At 41.9% G+C, this 21,336-nt stretch overlaps 1 long non-coding RNA gene across 1 annotated transcript; it reads right to left on the bottom strand.

Moving 5' to 3' along the window:
• Positions 1-298: 298 nt before the first annotated feature.
• Positions 299-12,037, bottom strand: LOC131738014 (uncharacterized). The gene is made up of 3 exons (XR_009329569.1): positions 9,290-12,037; positions 2,766-2,834; positions 299-1,421 (listed from the first exon to the last, which is right to left on the bottom strand). It is a non-coding gene; the product is annotated as an uncharacterized LOC131738014 (long non-coding RNA).
• Positions 12,038-21,336: the final 9,299 nt, after the last annotated feature.

The following is a 21,336-nucleotide window of genomic DNA, read 5'->3' as shown; positions in this document are numbered from 1 at the left end:
ATTGTTTATATTCAAATCCATGATTTATTCTTACATGATGTAATGGTGTTCTATATATTGTGACATCATTTTTACTTCTATCTTTGAATCTGTATTAATTCTAATTAACATTACTTTATAGAAACTTTTTATATTATCATGCAATGCTGGCTCTGAGGATCAGTCTTGATTTGGCCTCCCCAGCGCATCAGCGTGCACAACTTTTGAATTAATTTTGTTTATTTATTTATTTAAATGTTATTTATTTATTGGAGTTAATTAGTTCATTTTTTTCTGTTGAGTCCCGCTGGCATAATCGTGTTCAGTCTATTTATCCATTTACTTTCTTTTATTCTTCTATTATTATTATTTATTTCTTAGCAGACGCCCTTATCCAGGGCGACTTACAATCGTAAGCAAATACATTAAGTGTTACAATACAAGTAATACAATAAGAGCAATTGTCTAATCTTGATACTAATCTTGAATGATACTATGTCGCATTGTCTAATTTTAGCTGTTCTAATACTACAAACTTTACATCATTTATGTCATATTATAGGTGGTTCTGAATTCTTTTATTATTATTATTATTTATTATTATTTATTTCTTAGCAGACGCCCTTATCCAGGGCGACTTACAATCGTAAGCAAATACATTTCAAGTGTTACAATACAAGTAATACAATAAGAGCAAGAAATACAATAACTTTTGTTCAAGTGTGACAAACCACAATTCAATAATACAGCAGATAATAGTGAAAGTTACATCAGGATATGATTAAATAGTGATAGTTACATCAGGATATGATTAAATACAAAGTACTACAGGTTAAACACTTGGCAGATTACAGTATTCTGAAGTACAGGATTAAATGCAGTAAAATAGGGGGCAGATAAGAGCAAAATAAAGCACATTTATTTTATATAAAGTTGTTCCAGTCTCTCCAACATATTTTATTTCATCACATTTTTCACAGGCTATTCCATAAATAACATTGCTATTTTTACATATATATCTAGATAGATAGATAGATAGATAGATAGATAGATAGATAGATAGATAGATAGATAGATAGGCAAAACCGAGGTTGTTAAAAGTTAATAACAATGTTTACTGTTAACTTTTAATCTTAATAAGTTACAGCTGGAATTTTAGGTTTTAACAAAAGATGAGGAAATATAAGCTTGATTTTATTTACAGCACAAACAGATATAATGAGGGTGTTTTAGCTTCCAGCCGGCGCTCATGTAATAAGCCTGTGATTGAATGAGTCTGTGCATGAGCCCTGATTCCTCCCAATTAAACACATTCCTGTAGCACAAGGGGGAGAGTTAACCCCTCTGCCAGCGACTAGGGGGCTGTCCTTTTGTCTCTTGCTAAAATATTTGACTTTGCCCATTGTGTCTGCAATCCCTGCGAAAGCCCCGAAGTCGTCTCTCTGTAAAAACATTTAATAAAGATCACTTCCGATCTCGCTCCCCATCCCTCCCCAACCCAGCACGCCGGTCAAAAGAGATCAAGGCAGTTAGGAGGGCCCCACCGTCTGCAAGCAGGGCAGAAGCAATGTCCCGCGGCTCAGAAACAAGGGCCCCCCACTGGCTGGTAATGGGAGGAAGTGATCTCCTCCTGATTAGAGACTGCAACCAGACCAGCAACACATGCACTTGAGAGCTTCAAACAACAGAGGAGCCCCAGCCATCCTCTTCATTCTCTCACACAAGGACCTGCTTTACACTAATGATCAAGAACCCTGTCTGTCAACCTTCCTGCATTTACTGGACTAGGGAAAAACCAAACATTCACCTCCACTTACTATACAGGCCTTCTATGACACAGCAGGAGGGCTTTGGCATTGCTGGGTGTAATTGTACCATGGTTAGTTTCTATGCTTTCCTTTCTAATGCACGTATGGTCTTTATATGCAGTCTTGGCAGGGGGGCGCTGCTGCTACCCCACGGGGTTCAAATGAACAATTTAAATCATTTCTGAAAATGAAAACTAAAATAAAAAAGAAGATGCTATAAAAAGGTGTTATTAAAAGCCCCAAAGAAATGATTTCGAGATCATATTTTATAATGAACTGCATCAAGCTGCTTATTAAATATTCTTCAGGAATACTTTTTTTTCATAACAAAAAACATCGAAGTAATCTGTTACTTTATCTGAAATAATAGTGACCATGTATCTAAAATATCCATCTTACTGCACACACACACACACAATCTGCAATATTCCAGGTGATACTGTAGAGCTGGGAATTTAAAAACAGAATAACTGTTCTGTAAATGGAACACAAAATACTAGAATGCAGCACTAATTTGTATCCAAATGTATTTAAAACAACAACCTCTATCCCAAAGCGATGGGGCCAATAATTAGACTTCCTAGGTATGGCTGGTTATTTCTAAAATACTTTTGTAGTGATTTTTTGTCACTGCAGGATTTAAAACAGCCAGACTTTGGTTTAAGTGTGAAAGATAAAGCACAGCCTCTGTTTGTCACTGCTGCCACAGTGTAAAAGTCTGTAACCACACTGTCTCGCTACACACATGCACCTTGGTTTCATTACACGGAGAAACGCAGTGCAATAAATGTGCCTTCGACCTCAGAATCTTCCCATCAAAGAATATCCTAACTTTTAATTGCATAAACACATTTTGGATTTTTAATAAAGAATAAATAATAATTGAACCATAAAAACAGCTCAAATTTGATTGCAATATGTCCTATAGAAATAAACACTCCAGAACATGCATGTAAAATTCATAAGCATATCACTTACCATGTAGTAGCAATTATTCATCATGTTGGGCAAGCTTTCTGATCGCATGTGAAAATCCAAGTGATGTACCTACAAATGATAACACACGTTTTATATAAATAAATAAATAAATAAATAATAAAAATAATATTTAAAACAGTAAACTTCAATGACTATATGTATATATTAGAATTAAACAAATTGTAATACACGCAGTATAAATTAGCTTAATCTCTTCTGAAGACTATCATTATCCAGATCCTTGAAATCTAAATTGCAACTAAATAATTCAGCCCACGAATCACTGTTCTAATTGTAGTTTTGCAGCTACAGTTTTCCATAAGTGCAAATATTTTGATCTGCATTTTTAAATCACGAAGAAGAATATAAGAATATAAAAAGGACAAAAAAATGTAAATGTGACATTTCGAAATCTAACATAAAATACTGTACTACTATTATGGCTTCCGGGAGACTTTTGCGATGTCATTTTGTAGTTTCTTTGATTACATGATGTTAAATAAAACATCATGTAAAACATCACACTCCTGAGCGTTCTGTATTGGATCACATGACTGGGAGGCAGTGTGGGTACGTTCCGTACACTCCTGAGCGTTCTGTATTGGATCACATGACTGGGAGGCAGTGTGGGTACGTTCCGTACACTCCTCAGTGTTCTGTATTGGATCACATGACTGGGAGGCAGTGTGGGTACGTTCCGTACACACCTGAGTGTTCTGTATTGGATCACATGACTGGGAGGCAGTGTGGGTACGTTCCGTACACTCCTCAGTGTTCTGTATTGGATCACATGACTGGGAGGCAGTGTGGGTACGTTCCGTACACTCCTCAGTGTTCTGTATTGGATCACATGACTGGGAGGCAGTGTGGGTACGTTCCGTACACTCCTCAGTGTTCTGTATTGGATCACATGACTGGGAGGCAGTGTGAGTACGTTCCGTACACTCCTGAGTGTTCTGTATTGGATCACATGACTGGGAGGCAGTGTGGGTACGTTCCGTACACACCTCAGTGTTCTGTATTGGATCACATGACTGGGAGGCAGTGTGAGTACGTTCCGTACACTCCTGAGTGTTCTGTATTGGATCACATGACTGGGAGGCAGTGTGGGTACGTTCCGTACACACCTCAGTGTTCTGTATTGGATCACATGACTGGGAGGCAGTGTGAGTACGTTCCGTACACTCCTGAGTGTTCTCACATGTTCTCACGTGGATCACATGGTTCCTTCAGTCTTTAAGTAGAACCCGTGTTGCATTTAGCCAATCACTCTTACTGAAAAGCAACACACAGATCCTGAGTAGGGTTTCTGTTCTTGTCATGTAGAAAAAGGTAACAGGTTGCGTGTACAAGTCCTCTTCCCAGTTCTCTCACCCAAACTGCAAATTCGTTTTTTACTCAGAATTCAAGATTCGTCTTTCGTGTAATACTGCTGTTAAAGACGTTTCACAGGTTCATAGAGCACAAAATCAATGTCCACCTGCTTTCACAGGTTCATAGAGATCAAAGTCAATGTCCACCTGCTTTCACAGGTTCATAGAGATCAAAGTCAATGTCCACCTGCTTTCACAGGTTCATAGAGATCAAAGTCAATGTCCACCTGCTTTCACAGGTTCATAGAGCACAAAGTCAATGCCCACCTGTTTTCCTTGGAAACCTGACAGCACACGCAACATGGGGTTTATCAAATCCACTGTTATCAAACTTGTCAGATTAACCACAGAATCCTTCAAACACAAAGTTTACACCATCAGCTCTGAACAGCTGGCCCTATTCCAGTTTGCATGAGTTTAGAGCTGGCTAATGGGATTGGTTCCATTAATCAGAGCTGGAAAAAGCATACACTCTAATACCTTCCATTTCCAGGATAGCAAGTCAAGATTAAACACGTGCTTCCCAAATGTAATTCAATGCAATATATTAAAATTATATTTCATTACTAACAGCACTCTAACTGCAGTTCACAAACCCCTCATGACCAACTAAAAGACCATAACTAATTGTGGTTTTCCTTCCCTGGCCTGCAGTCTTGACCAGACACATAATTTACAATTCACAAGAGTGTGGACAGTCCAGCGGCCCCACACTCTGCTGCTTAATTGGGACACACTTTTTTTTTTAAGCAAAAATGCAGCTGAACGAACGAGGGAGAGGAGATGAGGGAGATGTTTATTGTGAAAGGAGAAGCATGAAGTAACCTACATCCTAACCCTGACCTACAGCTCCGCTGGAAATGCAACATGGAGCTATTTCACTAGAACACAAAATGGATAAGTGGTTCTCTAAAACTGTGACGTGTGACAGAGGTGCTTCATGTAAAGGGTGGGAGCATGAGGGATTCTAAAACTGTGACGTGTGACAGAGGTGCTTCATGTAAAGGGTGGGAGCATGAGGGATTCTAAAACTGTGACGTGTGACAGAGGTGCTTCATGTAAAGGGTGGGAGCATGAGGGATTCTAAAACTGTGACGTGTGACAGAGGTGCTTCATGTAAAGGGTGGGAGCATGAGGGATTCTAAAACTGTGACGTGTGACAAAGGTGCTTCATGTAAAGGGTGAGAGCATGAGGGATTCTAAAACTGTGACATGTGACAGAGGTGCTTCATGTAAAGGGTGGGAGCATGAGGGATTCTAAAACTGTGACGTGTGACAGAGGTGCTTCATGTAAAGGGTGGGAGCATGAGGGATTCTAAAACTGTGACGTGTGACAGAGGTGCTTCATGTAAAGGGTGGGAGCATGAGGGATTCTAAAACTGTGACGTGTGACAGAGGTGCTTCATGTAAAGGGTGGGAGCATGAGGGATTCTAAAACTGTGACGTGTGACAAAGGTGCTTCATGTAAAGGGTGAGAGCATGAGGGATTCTAAAACTGTGACGTGTGACAGAGGTGCTTCATGTAAAGGGTGGGAGCATGAGGGATTCTAAAACTGTGACGTGTGACAGAGGTGCTTCACGTAAAGGGTGGTAGCATGAGGGGTTCACTGTTACAGAACAAGGCAGTGGATGAGTTGTGATGCGCACAGCTACGCAAACCTTATGGCAGCTTGGAAAGAGAGTGTCTGCTTGACTGAGGGGTTGGTTTGATCAGCCTGTACCCCATGGGGATAGATCTTCAGAGTATTTTACTGTCCCCGGGAATCCACGTGGATTGCATCAACCCCCCCCCCCAAGGATGATTACCAAGGATGATGTGTACTGTATCTCCACGTACAGGGTATAGGTGGATGAAACCAGCCCCTTAGTGCTTATAAGGTTTTTTTTTTATTTATAGTAGAGGGAAAAACAAACAAAAACAATAAGCGGAAAGCCTGCTCAATTAAAACATCAGACGTCTGTTTTAATTTAAAAAAAGACCACGACAGTGATAGTTGGGTTGGCAAAATATGGGTGAATACATTCCGGACAAATCTGTACAGAAGTACGGTCCTCTGGGCATGAAAACACAGAGCTGAAGAGCTACCACTGCACTCAGCACACTTTCTGTTAAACAGGGGAGCTGTGGGATGGTGTGCTGGTGCAATCAGATACATCATTATTATTACAGAATCAATGACTGTGCATAACACCAATTTCACCGCATCCTCCAGACCCATAAAACACTATCTCCAGTTTGCAGATAATTGGAAACGGCATGAAAAATAATCCAAAATGCCGCTGACGGCTTTGTGTGTGGGATTTGGGAGGGAGGGTAATTGATTACTGTAGTGAAGATTGTGTTTGAGTCAGAGCTGTGAAGGATCACCCTGTCACTGCCACCTACACTTAACCCCCCTGCCATCCTGTATTTGTGCCTATGCTGGTATCTCCATTGGACAGCCATAGCAATATGAGGACGGCAATGTGTACACAATGGAAGGGCTGTAAATGCATCCCACTGCATGAAGACTTCGAATTCCCAGAAAAAGACAGGACGCATAGCCAAGATATCAAGTACCTGGGAGCCAAGGAACAGGAGCCCGGAAACTTACTTTTAAAAGAAATGAAGTCTAAGATCAAAGCTGCCAGTGTAACAGCTGAACAATGTGTTCGGTGAGAGGCAAACAAGGACCTGTACTGAATTGCAGGTATGAATTAATACATGCTATAGTGACTGGGGTTTGACCTTTATGTAGGGGACACAGGGAGTGAGGATGAGAGGGATGCGTGAGGAAGACTTGTAAGCAAGACTGTATGGCTGCACTGTCCCCTTTTGATCTGTACACCTCCTCATATATGTGCCAATCTCCCAATAAAGGCTTTTAAACCTGCTTATTGTGTGTCGATAAATACACCAGCCTTACTAATAAAATAAACCATTGCACTAAAACACATAGGACTGCTCGGACTGGCACAGTATTAGAGCCAAACCATGACCCCGGGGCCAGCATGGAAAACAGTCCTTCACAAAGGGGCTCTTCATCAGCTTCACCGACATAGACTAACACTTTCAGATCAAAGCTAAGCAAGCGCTCTGTGAAAGAAGATCTAGCCCTTCTCAGGAGCTCTTGCTGTAGAGTGCCCAGTGCGGTAATCGTATTGTAAAACGATGGCTAGAACAGTGACGCTGCCGTCGACAGCAACAGAACTGTGAAACAAACAAGGTCCGGAAACACCACTGATTATAATTATTATACGCCAGTTACAAAATCTAAAATTGTGAGATTGAACGCAGTCGCTGAATTTTTAAGAAGCACTCACAGCCGGTAATTCAAACGTACTAAATATTTAGTTTTCCATTTTTCATCCATTTTTTTATGTGTCCATGTCTGCACTATTGGAAATCTTGCTAGTACAATTACTTTATCAAATTCATATTTTTTTCAGTCCAGATTCTAATAACCATTCACTCTTAATTGTCATTAGCGCACATATTTCAAACCACGAGAGCTGTCAAACCAGCGATAAACAATTTAGAAACGTAATGAAGAGGCTGGTAAGTTGTTAGCATTGCGGGTTTTCTTGGTAAAGTATTTTGAGTAATACAGAGGATCAGCGTCATGATTTCATTTCTTCTTGTGCCCTTTTCCAGCGGATGGGTTCTCAATCAAGGGCTGATGGATGCACTTCACCTCAGCCACTACACATCCATCACCTTGCCTTTGTGTTGTATGAATACACAAACACATGTGTTGTACTCTTTTTAAACCCAGAGGCTGCATTGCATGTAGGCTGTACCCCAACAGAGCGAAACAAAACTTCAACCTATATAGTCCCGCCATGTTGCTCCCAAGCGCGCCTCTGTTGCTACGGCTACCTGCAGAGCTTCTGAAGCATGGAAATACAAACCTTGTCACAGCTGTGAACACCATAGGAAGTACTGACAGCAGGATATAGTTCTACGTGTGCTTGCTTTTACAGCAAACATTTCTGCATTTGTTTCAGTACAGCAATATACAGTTACTATTTCAATACACCTTGAATCAGACACATCAGCACGTCAGTAAAAATCCTTCTTTTTTTTTTTTTTAGCTTAATTTCAATTACATCCATAAGCTACCAATTATATAAATAAACATCTTAATAACCTATACAGCAACAGGGATCCAGACGTATTTAACGACAAGAGAAAAGGTTGTAATCCAATAAACGGGTACAAAACTATATACTGTGGCACTGACCACAGAAAAGGACAACACCAGGCTACATGTTATCTTTAAGCTTTGTCTTTAAACCCAGCAATGAACACTCTTTTAATGCATGAATGCAAGAGAGGCTACTAGAGGACTGGCAGTTTCTTTAAATATACTGCATACATGAATGCAAGAGGCTACTAGAGGACTGGCAGTTTCTTTCTTTAAATATACTACATATTACTTTTTCAAATGTCCTTTTCAAAAAGTTACAAATTGGAGGTTGAAAAAACAATTTTATCAATGAAAAGGATTTCCAGTATCTCGAGTCATGTAGATTTCTTCGGCTGACACATGAGAGTTTTGCTTTTGTTTGCACTGATGCCAAGCTCTCTATCTATCTGTTTGCAGGTGTTTGAAATGAGGCATTTTAAAACATGCAGACAAGGGCATTTCCCATGCCTGTGTTACACGTGCTACTTGCAAAAACACAGCAGAATGCAAACCGCGGGTCACAGAGAAATGAGACGAGCCCTTACTCAAGTCAAAAAAAAAAAAAAAGTTTGCACAGCTCTGGGTTGTTTTTTTCTCTGAGCAAAAATTAAAGTGTTTCTGTGCTGAAACTGTGCAAGCACCCTTAGCCACTGCATCAGGCCATGACCCTTCAGCTTGCCAGGAATTCACACACAAAGCTCTCTGTTCACACTGACCCTGCAGTACACTCCCAAAGATAAGGAGGCAGGGAGGCAAGCAGCTTCAAATCAGGGGGAGCAGAACGAAAGCAACACAAAGAAAAGTGCAGTTTGCAGCTTCTTACATGAAAGACCTTTAACACTAGACTTCAGCAGAGCACAGTCAAACACTCACTGAAAGAACAACGTATTTAAACATACTTTAAAGAAAAAAATAAATACATTGCAGGAACAGTAGGCTGTCAAAAAATTTAAAAAATGACCAAAAAAAAAAAAACACTCACCGTAAGTGCCTTAAAGAATTGCAAGGTTCCTTTTTTTGTGATCTGTTCCATTTTTAAGTTTTTGGTCACAGCTGTCTGTCCAAAGCACCAAGAGACTGAGGACTGCCTGGCTGAGGCCCCTCCAGAGAGAGCTGCCTCAATGCCTGTCAGTCTCAGCCCCGGCCCCTGCACTGTGCAGCTGTGCACTTCCAGTGTGCTGAACTCAGATCAGGGTCACTAATCTCCCTTTAGCTCCGTGCATAAACAACCGCAAGAGTTATCCTGAAAACACCGGGCTTTCAGAAAGATCCTCATGTCAAAGAAGCATGCCTACTCTACCTGGAGGCCAAGCGTACATTTAAAGTCTTCCAGTTCATGGAAACGACGGGATGAAAGTGGGAGGGGGGAAAGAAAGGAAACTCTGCATAATCAGAGCTGAAACTTCCTCCCCTCTCTCGCTCCTAATAAGCTGAGCTGCCACACGGAACACTGGATGGAATGCGAAGACCGGACTTTAAGAGGCCCAAGCTAGACAAGGCTCTCTGAATCAATTAACTGTGACCCCAGGTCAGGTACTGCTATTTAAAAATAAAAAAAGAGTCTTCTCTCTTGAAATCAGGGCAGGGAAGAACTAATGTGTTTACAATTCACTATTCTGTCAAAAAAAAGAAAAAGAGAGAAAAAAAAAAACAAGCTAGTGTCATGCAACAGCAATCCCACACACAGTCCCTCGAAGCCAAACAGAACACGACATAATGTAGTTGTGGTTATCACATTACCCAGAGCTGGAAAACCTGTCTGGCAGGAGGCGTCATATCGGTGACCACGGACTTCCTAAAGACCCACGCAAGACAAACAACCAAGGGGCACATGTTGAGCTGGACTGTGGAGCTTCATTGTTTCTGTGTTCAATAAACAGGTTACAACACAACATTTGTTTTTGCACTAATGACTTGTTTTTGCCAAAAACTCTTGAATGTCCATATTGTGGAGCTTAATGACCCTTACAAAAGTTCACCATGGTATTTTTGCGCATTTACTGTGCGTTTCCCATGGTTATATTATGCATTTACCGTAGCTTACCCAAGTTTACCATTTAGTGGTTAGGTCTCTGGACTCTTGACCGGAGGGTCGTGGGTTCAATCCCAGATGGGGACACTGCTGCTGTGCCCTTGAGCAAGGTACTTTACCCAGATTGCTCCAGTAAAAACCCAACTGTATAAATGGGTAACTGTATGTAAAAATAATGTGTAAAAAATAATAATGTGATATCTTGTAACAATTTTAAGTCGCCCTGGATAAGGGCGTCTGCTAAGAAATAAATAATAATAAATTAAAAAAACAAATGCTTTAGCATGCCTCTCTGTTACAATGCTTTATTACACTTTACTATGGGAAACTTTTATAAGGGGAGCCATTTACTTATAAAAATAAAAAAATATATATAAAAAAAACATCCATTCATGTTTTTTGACAGAAACTGAATTTTTAAACAATATATAACTCATACAAAGCCATATTTAAAGCACTTTACTGACTGCCCTGTGCTGTGATGTTAGGCAGTTCCGACCCCTCTGAAAAACCCTGGTACAAGCAGAGCCACACAGGAACCAGGACCCCTCTGAAAAACCCTGGTACAAGCAGAGCCACACAGGAACCAGGAACCAGGACCTCTCTGAAAAACCCTGGTACAAGCAGAGCCACACAGGAACCAGGAACCAGGACCCCTCTGAAAAACCCTGGTACAAGCAGAGCCACACAGGAACCAGGACCCCTCTGAAAAACCCTGGTACAAGCAGAGCCACACAGGAACCAGGAACCAGGACCCCTCTGAAAAACCCTGGTACAAGCAGAGCCACACAGGAACCAGGAACCAGGACCCCTCTGAAAAACCCTGGTACAAGCAGAGCCACACAGGAACCAGGAATCCACAGCTCATCTCAATCCAGTTAAGAAAATGTTCAATCAAACAAACCAAAACAGGGCTCCCGAATGGCGCATCCGGTAAAGGCACTCCACATGGCGTGCAGGATACGCCCTATAGCCTGGAGGTCACCGGTTCAAGTCCAGGATATTCCACTGCCGGCCGTGGATGGGAGTTCCCAGGGGTCGGCATACAATTGGCCGAGTGCCGCTCAGGTAGGGAGGGCTTAAGTCGGCCAGGGTGTCCTCAGCTCACCGCGCAACAGCAACCCCTGTAGACTGTCCAGGTACCTGCAGGCCTCCCTACAAGCAGCCCAGAGCTGCGTGGTCCTCCGACATTGCAGCTCTGAGGTAGCTGCATGACGGGGCTGCAGTGTGAAAAGAAGCGGACAGCTGACGGCACACGTTTCGGAGGACGCATGTGTTCGTCTTTGTCTCTCCTGAGTAAGTGCAAATACATTATCATCAACATTTTAAAATCCATAACAAGTCTGGTTTCTCTTTAACCCTTCCAGTCCTGGCGGGACCTCAGAGTCCTGTCTTATCTTAGCGCCTGTGTGAAGGAAAGAATCGTTGAGAAGCGACTAAAAAGCAAATAAGAAAAACATGAGATCAGCTGTATTGTTATACAAGCGAGTGCAAACATGCTTTGACATTTCAGGCCAAAAATTCCTCCACTGTAATTACACAAGTTACTTTCTGATATGTGGGGTTTAGATATATGTAACATTTTTTGTCCTGTACTGTATACTCAATATAAGAGTGCCTTTTTTAAATTATATAACTTAATTTGGCATTCTTCAGCTCGACAAAAAAAGAATTCAGGACTGAAAGGGTTAACCTATATTTTAACTTAATATACACAGCATATAGGCTATTAAATGCTGGAAACATAACTGCATACACAAAATACATGTCAAAGTGTGAACTAATTGGAAAGCTTTGCAAGTGCTATTTACCTGTAGTCTGTTTAAAATTCACAGTGTATCAATGCTGCTGTTCAGAGCTTTGACTAGCCACCCACATATCACGCTGAGCATTTCAGATACACCTGGAATGGGTGTGGATCATTATAGTTATGTGAATGTATCATTCGTGTTGGCTAATCTCTTAGTACATCAGGCACACCTGGGTGTAAGCATTAACCTGCCCCCCCCCCCAAAAAAATACCACAGTCGTCCACTAGGGGCAGTGTATTGTATTGGAACAGGTCAACATGTTTTCTCTGGTGTACCAGATGTACTTGTACATAAAAGGCATGATTCTGACAGAGCTATGGCAGCCATTTTACACAGAGAATGATACGTTAATCTAAACTAAGATAACCAAGAAATTCTACTTGAATCTTCTGATGTCCTCTACCGGGAGTTAGTTCCTGCTAATGGACAGGTGTGGAAAAGTTCAGGTGTTTCTAAAATCTCTCTTGAGACTTGAAAACCTTGAAGGGCCATGGGATTGCAGACACAACATTTAGATTTACACCCGCACCCCTCAGTGCAAAATTAGATTGTTTAGAAAGAAATCGGATTTGGCAACAAACACAGTAACTCCACGTTTTTCTAGTTTACATACTGAAGTAATATAAAGGTGTGTAACATAACGTCATTTACATGACTCACAACCACAAGAAATAGCACTAAAACATTTAACAAAAAAAAAAAAATAATTACAAGCTGATTACTGTAGTTGTCTTTAGCTACTGGCATACATAACTGCAATATATCTATATCTATATCTATATAATGATTATATATATATAATGATGATTGTTATTGGGGACGCCTCGATAGTCTCTTAAAGCTTCCACACCACGCAGAACAAACCTTTGTTGTCATCACCTGGGGCTGCTATGGTTCCTAGCAGATCATTTGTGTGCTTCTGTGAAAGACAAGGTTTTAATTATGTTGACCCTACTTTTATTAAGAACTCCCAACAAACATTTTTATTATTATTATTATTATTATTATTATTATTATTATTATTATTAATAATAATAATAATAATAATAATAATAATAATAACAACAACAACAATAACAATAATAGTATTATTATTATAATTATTATTATTATTATTATTTGGCTATTATTATTATTATTATTATTATTATTATTATTATTATTATTATTATTATTCAAACTCAGTCTTATTATTAATAAGACTGAGTTTATAATAAGACTGAGTTTAAACAATAATAATAATAATAATAATAATAATAATAATAGTAACATTATTGTAACGTGATGGTTATTTTTTGGTTTTGTTTTTGTATAAAATGTATTTTCAAAACACTCAACACAAGCACAACGCAGTATAATAAAAACATAACTAGTTGTAAATTAAGGTGTGTGAACATTTGAAAACAGTATCATTATTATTTACTCAATGTAATGCGCCTTAATTATACGCTACAGAGTTTGTTAACAACAATACATTGAGAATGAAAAATATAAATGAACAGAAATGTAAATAAACATCTAGCGCAACAAGTCCAATTCGTTATTTACTTGTTAAATTAATGTTTAAAGTACGAAATATTTCACCTTAACTCATACTGGTTCGAGTTGTACAGGAAGCTACGCGTTGCTAGGATACTTTTTTAACGTGAGGTTAGCTATAGACTTTAATTAAACTAACCTGTATGACGTCCTTGGAGGTTTACCTCTGTGCTGCCTGACTGCGCTTTAACTTTTCCCAAAACAGCACTGTCTCCTGGGAGTTGTAGTTTTCATTGAAATACAGGCGCTAAGCATCGCGTGCGGTCTGCTGTGCAAAATGCTGTATGTAGGGATAAACGGACACTTACACAGCAACTTCCCCGTGCTATTTATATTGTCTTCCTTAAGAAGTAATTATGCTGTGTGTTCCAGCTACTGGAATGTTTTGGAAAGAAAAACGAAGCTGCCTACTTTCGTTTTGCTAACCTTTGAAAGTGCATAATAATAATAATAATAATAATAATAATAATAATAATAATAATAATAATAATAATCCCACTTTGAATAAAGGAGGAAATTAACCTATTTTAATTCAGCTGTAAAATGTTGCAGAATGAAAATTGTGCTTCTTCGAAACATTATAAATTACAAATGCATTATCTAATTTAGTTTTTAAAATAATAATAATAATTATTATTATTATTATTATTTATTTCTTAGCAGACGCCCTTATCCATGGCGACTTACAATCGTAAGCAAAAACATTTCAAGCGTTACAATACAAGTAATACAATTAATAATAATAATAATAATAATAATAATAATAATAATAATAATAATAATAATAATAATAATAACTAGCATATCGGATTTCTTAATCACAACAGGCCAAAATAACTCCCCAAAATGTAGTGGACAAATCACAATAAAAACCGATAACCCGTGCGTGTGCGTGCGTGAGTGAGTGTGTGAGTGAGTGTGTGAGTGAGTGCGTGTGTGTGTCTGTGAGTGAGTGTGTGAGTGTGTGAGTGAGTGCGTGTGTGTGCATGTGAGTGCGTGTGTGTGTGTGTGTGAGTGCGTGTGTGTGTGTGAGTGAGTGTGTGAGTGTGTGTGTGTGCTTGTGAGTGCGTGAGTGCGTGTGAGTGTGTGAGTGAGTGAGTGAGTGCGTGTGTGTGTGTGAGTGCGTGTGTGTGTGTGAGTGAGTGTGTGAGTGAGTGAGTGCGTGTGTGTGTGTGAGTGAGTGTGTGAGTGAGTGTGTGAGTGTGTGTGTGTGTGCATGTGAGTGCGTGTGTGTGAGTGAGTGTGTGAGTGAGTGTGTGTGTGTGCTTGTGAGTGCGTGAGTGCGTGTCTGTGTGTGAGTGAGTGTGTGCAATGTTAGGACCATTTTCATTTTTTAATTTATAGCAGCCTCGATAACGGCATGGGGAGAATAAGTACCTTGTGAACTGCCTGCAGATTCATTCCCTAGCGAAATATAATCATTTATTATTGAAGAAACATGTAATTCAATTTGAAAATTCATCAACTGCCTAAACAAATCTTTCACACTTCATAGACGACAAACAAACTTGTGAATTAAGAACAACAGAAAGAATCGAGAACCGTTCAACATTTAGAATAGAAATTGTGCGATAAAGACAGTCCTGTCATGCTGATCAGACCGGCTGAACTGGCTGATTAAATTACTGGATTATCTGAGTGCCAGCAGTTTCCAAACTCAATATTGTATTTTATTAAAATATTTTACTCTCCTTTTGTTTGGCTGGCTTCCAGGCCATGCTTTATTAATATGGAGAATTCATGGACGTTTTACACAAAATAATGACATAAAAATGAAACAGAAAAATAGCTCAAAGGTGTCTAAATAAACTGCAGTATTATAGAAGGATCCATCGGCTCCTCTTTGGAGGGCTGTGTTTCTGCAGTATTATAGAAGGATCCATCGGCTCCTCTTTGGAGGGCTGTGTTTCTGCAGTATTATAGAAGGATCCATCGGCTCCTCTTCGGAGGGCTGGGTTTCTGCAGTATTATAGAAGGATCCATCGGCTCCTCTTCGGAGGGCTGGGTTTCTGCAGTATTATAGAAGGATCCATCGGCTCCTCTTCGGAGGGCTGGGTTTCTGCAGTATTATAGAAGGATCCATCGGCTCCTCTTCGGAGGGCTGTGTTTCTGCAGTATTATAGAAGGATCCATCGGCTCCTCTTTGGAGGGCTGTGTTTCTGCAGTATTATAGAAGGATCCATCGGCTCCTCTTTGGAGGGCTGGGTTTCTGCAGTATTATAGAAGGATCCATCGGCTCCTCTTTGGAGGGCTGTGTTTCTGCAGTATTATAGAAGGATCCATCGGCTCCTCTTTGGAGGGCTGTGTTTCTGCAGTATTATAGAAGGATCCATCGGCTCCTCTTTGGAGGGCTGTGTTTCTGCAGTATTATAGAAGGATCCATCGGCTCCTCTTTGGAGGGCTGTGTTTCTGCAGTATTATAGAAGGATCCATCGGCTCCTCTTTGGAGGGCTGTGTTTCTGCAGTATTATAGAAGGATCCATCGGCTCCTCTTTGGAGGGCTGTGTTTCTGCAGTATTATAGAAGGATCTATCGGCTCCTCTTTGGAGGGCTGTGTTTCTGCAGTATTATAGAAGGATCCATCGGCTCCTCTTTGGAGGGCTGTGTTTCTGCAGTATTATAGAAGGATCCATCGGCTCCTCTTTGGAGGGCTGTGTTTCTGCAGTATTATAGAAGGATCCATCGGCTCCTCTTTGGAGGGCTGTGTTTCTACAGTATTATAGAAGGATCCATCGGCTCCTCTTTGGAGGGCTGGGTTTCTGCAGTATTATATAAGGATCCATTGGCTCCTCTTTGGAGGGCTGTGTTTCTGCAGTATTATAGAAGGATCCATCGGCTTCTCTTTGGAGGGCTGGGTTTCTGCAGTATTATAGAAGGATCCATCGGCTCCTCTTTGGAGGGCTGGGTTTCTGCAGTATTATATAAGGATCCATCGGCTTCTCTTTGGAGGGCTGGGTTTCTGCAGTATTATAGAAGGATCCATCGGCTCCTCTTTGGAGGGCTGTGTTTCTACAGTATTATAGAAGGATCCATCGGCTCCTCTTTGGAGGGCTGGGTTTCTGCAGTATTATATAAGGATCCATCGGCTTCTCTTTGGAGGGCTGTGTTTCTGCAGTATTATAGAAGGATCCATCGGCTTCTCTTTGGAGGGCTGGGTTTCTGCAGTATTATAGAAGGATCCATCGGCTCCTCTTTGGAGGGCTGTGTTTCTGCAGTATTATAGAAGGATCTATCGGCTTCTCTTTGGAGGGCTGGGTTTCTGCAGTATTATATAAGGATCCATCGGCTTCTCTTTGGAGGGCTGGGTTTCTGCAGTATTATAGAAGGATCCATCGGCTTCTCTTTGGAGGGCTGGGTTTCTGCAGTATTATAGAAGGATCTATCGTCTTTTTTTTTCTAAAGCAATTTCTATTAAACAAGCAGGTTGTGCATTGATTCCTGATCAGCAGTTTGACATTAAAACTATTGCTATCATTAAGACTGTCTCCTTTGTTTAAAAGGCTCTCTAAAACAACTCTTAATGCTGTCCACACTGTGCTAGAGTTGATTTTCCTTGAGGTTTCCTGAGGACAAGCTCATAAATTTCGTATGTTCACAAGCCATTCCCCAGTACTGACACATTGCCCAATGCAGGTTATACCGAGAAATGAGCCAAGAAATGAGTTGGCAGGAAGAAGAATGCCGTTTAATAATTTCCACAAAGATCTGAGTGGGGAGGGGAGGGGTGAAAATAAACTCTGAAAGTAATTTTCTTTTACTTCAAACTGAGCACTTAAAATGCACAAGCGCAGATAAATACACAAATAAAACCAGAGATCCTAGTGCGGAATAACGCGGGTAAACACAGATCTGCAATGCTGGAGGAGAATGCTTCGTTTTACACTTGGGGCGGGGCAAAAGGTTTTTTTTTTGTTTGTTTGAAAAGCAAATCAATACACCTCTCATATATAATCACCAACACAGGCGAGTTTGCTTAAATTTACGTAAACATACTTGTTCAATAAAACTTCTTCTGATGTACAGAGGTGAATGTTGAACGAGGCGCGCCGTCACAATCATGCTGGAACGGAGCTGCAGTTCACTTCAGTATCCAGAGCCGGGGCGCGCCGTCACAATCATGCTGAAACGGAGCTGCAGTTCACTTCAGTATCCAGAGCAGGGGCACGCCGTCACAATCATGCTGAAACGGAGCTGCAGTTCACTTCAGTATCCAGAGCCGGGACGCGCCGTCACATTCATGCTGAAACTGAGCTGCAGTTCACTTCAGTATCCAGAGCCGGGGCGCGCCGTCACATTCATGCTGAAACTGAGCTGCAGTTCACTTCAGTATCCAGAGCAGGGGCACGCCGTCACAATCATGCTGAAACTGAGCTGCAGTTCACTTCAGTATCCAGAGCCGGGGCGCGCCGTCACAATCATGCTGAAACGGAGCTGCAGTTCACTTCAGTATCCAGAGCCGGGGGGCGCCGTCACATTCATGCTGAAACGGAGCTGCAGTTCACTTCAGTATCCAGAGCAGGGGGGCGCCGTCACATTCATGCTGAAACGGAGCTGCAGTTCACTTCAGTATCCAGAGCAGGGGGGCGCCGTCACATTCATGCTGAAACGGAGCTGCAGTTCACTTCAGTATCCAGAGCAGGGGGGCGCCGTCACATTCATGCTGAAACGGAGCTGCAGTTCACTTCAGTATCCAGAGCAGGGGGGCGCCGTCACATTCATGCTGAAACGGAGCTGCAGTTCACTTCAGTATCCAGAGCAGGGGGGCGCCGTCACATTCATGCTGAAACTGAGCTGCAGTTCACTTCAGTATCCAGAGCAGGGGGGCGCCGTCACATTCATGCTGAAACTGAGCTGCAGTTCACTTCAGTATCCAGAGCCGGGGCACGCCGTCACAATCATGCTGAAACTGAGCTGCAGTTCACTTCAGTATCCAGAGCCGGGACGCGCCGTCACATTCATGCTGAAACTGAGCTGCAGTTCACTTCAGTATCCAGAGCAGGGGGGCGCCGTCACATTCATGCTGAAACGGAGCTGCAGTTCACTTCAGTATCCAGAGCAGGGGGGCGCCGTCACATTCATGCTGAAACGGAGCTGCAGTTCACTTCAGTATCCAGAGCAGGGGGGCGCCGTCACATTCATGCTGAAACGGAGCTGCAGTTCACTTCAGTATCCAGAGCCGGGGCGCGCCGTCATTCAAATATTACAAGAAAAGGTGTGCCAGATATTCCACTTTGCACAGTATACCATATCTGTGCCTCAGATCTCAATTCATGCAGCAATAGACTTCATCCAAACTATACATCACTCAATAGAACATGGGGTCTGTGACAGACTTCATCCAAAATATACATCACTCAATAGAACATGGGGTCTGTGATAGACTTCATCCAAACTATACATTACTCAATAGAACATGGGGTCTGTGATAGACTTCATCCAAACTATACATCACTCAATAGAACATGGGGTCTGTGATAGACTTCATAAATCACTAAATCAGCACAGCCTCACACAATACTGATCACTAAATCAGCACAGCCTCACACAATACTGATCACTAAATCAACACAGCCTCACACAATACTGATCACTAAATCAACACAGCCTCACACAATACTGATCACTAAATCAACACAGCCTCACACAATACTGATCACTAAATCAACACAGCCTCACACAATACTGATCACTAAATCAGCACAGCCTCACACAATACTGATCACTAAATCAGCACTCACAGAATACTGATCACTAAATCAGCACAGCCTCACACAATACTGATCACTAAATCAGCACTCACAGAATACTGATCACTAAATCAGCACAGCCTCACACAATACTGATCACTAAATCAGCACTCACAGAATACTGATCACTAAATCAGCACAGCCTCATGATTTCCATTACACGAGAGTAGATGTTAAAACTTCATGCTGATTTGAACTCAGCTCTCGCCAAGATAAGCACCAACTAAGACATAGCTTTACAGTAAACTAATGTGATCCATATGTGTCTCCATCCATTTACGTTTCCTTCCATATGATGATGTAGATATCCTTCTGTCTGGTGTTAATGGCTGAAGTGTAATGCTGGCTCCAGGGATCAGCTTATTTTGACTGTCTGGATTGAGCTAAGTAGGGTACATCTCTGGGGTTTTCAAGTGGGCACCTTCCATCCTCAGTGTTTCGTCGACTAGCCCACGACACCTCAAGAGGGCTCGACGGCGATTCTGGCATCCCAGCATAACCCCCCTCCGTCCCCCACTCAACTCAGCCCAGCTTACTTACCTGTCCCCAGCCAGAATCTTTCCGTCTCAACCACAGCCAGTTGCTGCTCCTCTCTGCTGCTTCAGATAAGTTCTTCACTGTGCGACGCAACTCTTGGCCACTGAATCCGACGTCTCTGAGAAACCGGGTTGTAGAGTGTGCCACAAATCCTCGACAACCCACTTCCACTGGGTAAACCCGAACTCTCCATCCTTGCTGTTCCGCTTCAGTGGCTAGTTGAGCATACCGCAGTTTCTTCCTCTCATATGCCTCATCTACAGCATCCTCCCATGGCACTGTTAACTCTACCAGGTGAACAAGGCGTGCTGATCCAGACCACAAGACAATATCTGGTCGAAGGTTAGTGGTGGCAATCTCAGGTGGAAAAATAAGCCGTTGACCAACATCTGCCAGCATATTCCAGTCTCTAGCAGCTTCCAGTTGTCCTGGGCGAGGATTGGTTTTAACACCTTTTCTTGGTGGTTGCTCTCCTGGGCGGAGGAATGTTGTCTTTTGTGTGTAATGTTTTGATGGAACAGGTGGCAACTTATTGGTCATGTTGCGCTTGTCTTCCAATGCTAAGGCCAAACATCGCAGCACCTGGTCATGGCGCCAAGTAAACCGTCCTTGGCTAAGAGCCACCTTACATCCTGTCAAAATGTGCCTTAATGTTGCAGGTGATGAACACAAAGGACATGAGGGATCCTCTCCTACCCAGAGGTTTAGGTTCTGTGGTGATGGGAGAACATCATATGTTGAGCTGATGAGGAAACTGATCCTGCTCTGTTCCATTGACCATAGGTCTTGCCAGCCAATCTTGCATTGTTCCACACTCTCCCATCTCATCCATTCTCCCTGTTTGGCCTTGGAAATGGCCTTTATACACCTCATCCTCTCCTCCTGCTTTTGCACCTCGTTGACTACCAGCTTCCTCCTTTGAGCTGGGGCCGCCTTGTGCCATGTAGGAGGAGTTGAACTGAAACCAAGACCCCCTCTTCCATGCTGAACTTGCCCCATGATATCACCAATTCGAAGGGCAGCCTTTGCATCTTCCACAGCTTTCTTTGCCGCCCACTTTCTTCCAGTTTTCAACACAGGTGCTGCCTCCCTTACGCATTTATCGCGTGACTCTACTAATGTCATTTCCAGTCTGACCTTGGCGCACTTAAACTCCTCGGTTAGAGCAGAGACTGGTAGCTGCAGTATTCCTTTACCATAAAGTCCCACTCTGCTGAGGCAGCGTGGAACTCCCAACCATTTCCTGATGTATGAACTGATTAAAGCTTCCAGCTTCTCTACTGTTGTCAAAGAAACCTCGTACACAGTCAGTGGCCACAGCAACCTCGGCAGTAGACCAAACTGAAAGCACCAGAGTTTTAGT

The sequence above is a fragment of the Acipenser ruthenus genome, chromosome 9 (genome assembly GCF_902713425.1).
Source record: "Acipenser ruthenus chromosome 9, fAciRut3.2 maternal haplotype, whole genome shotgun sequence".
Lineage (NCBI taxonomy): Eukaryota > Metazoa > Chordata > Actinopteri > Acipenseriformes > Acipenseridae > Acipenser > Acipenser ruthenus.
This window is presented reverse-complemented; position numbering and strand designations above follow the sequence as displayed.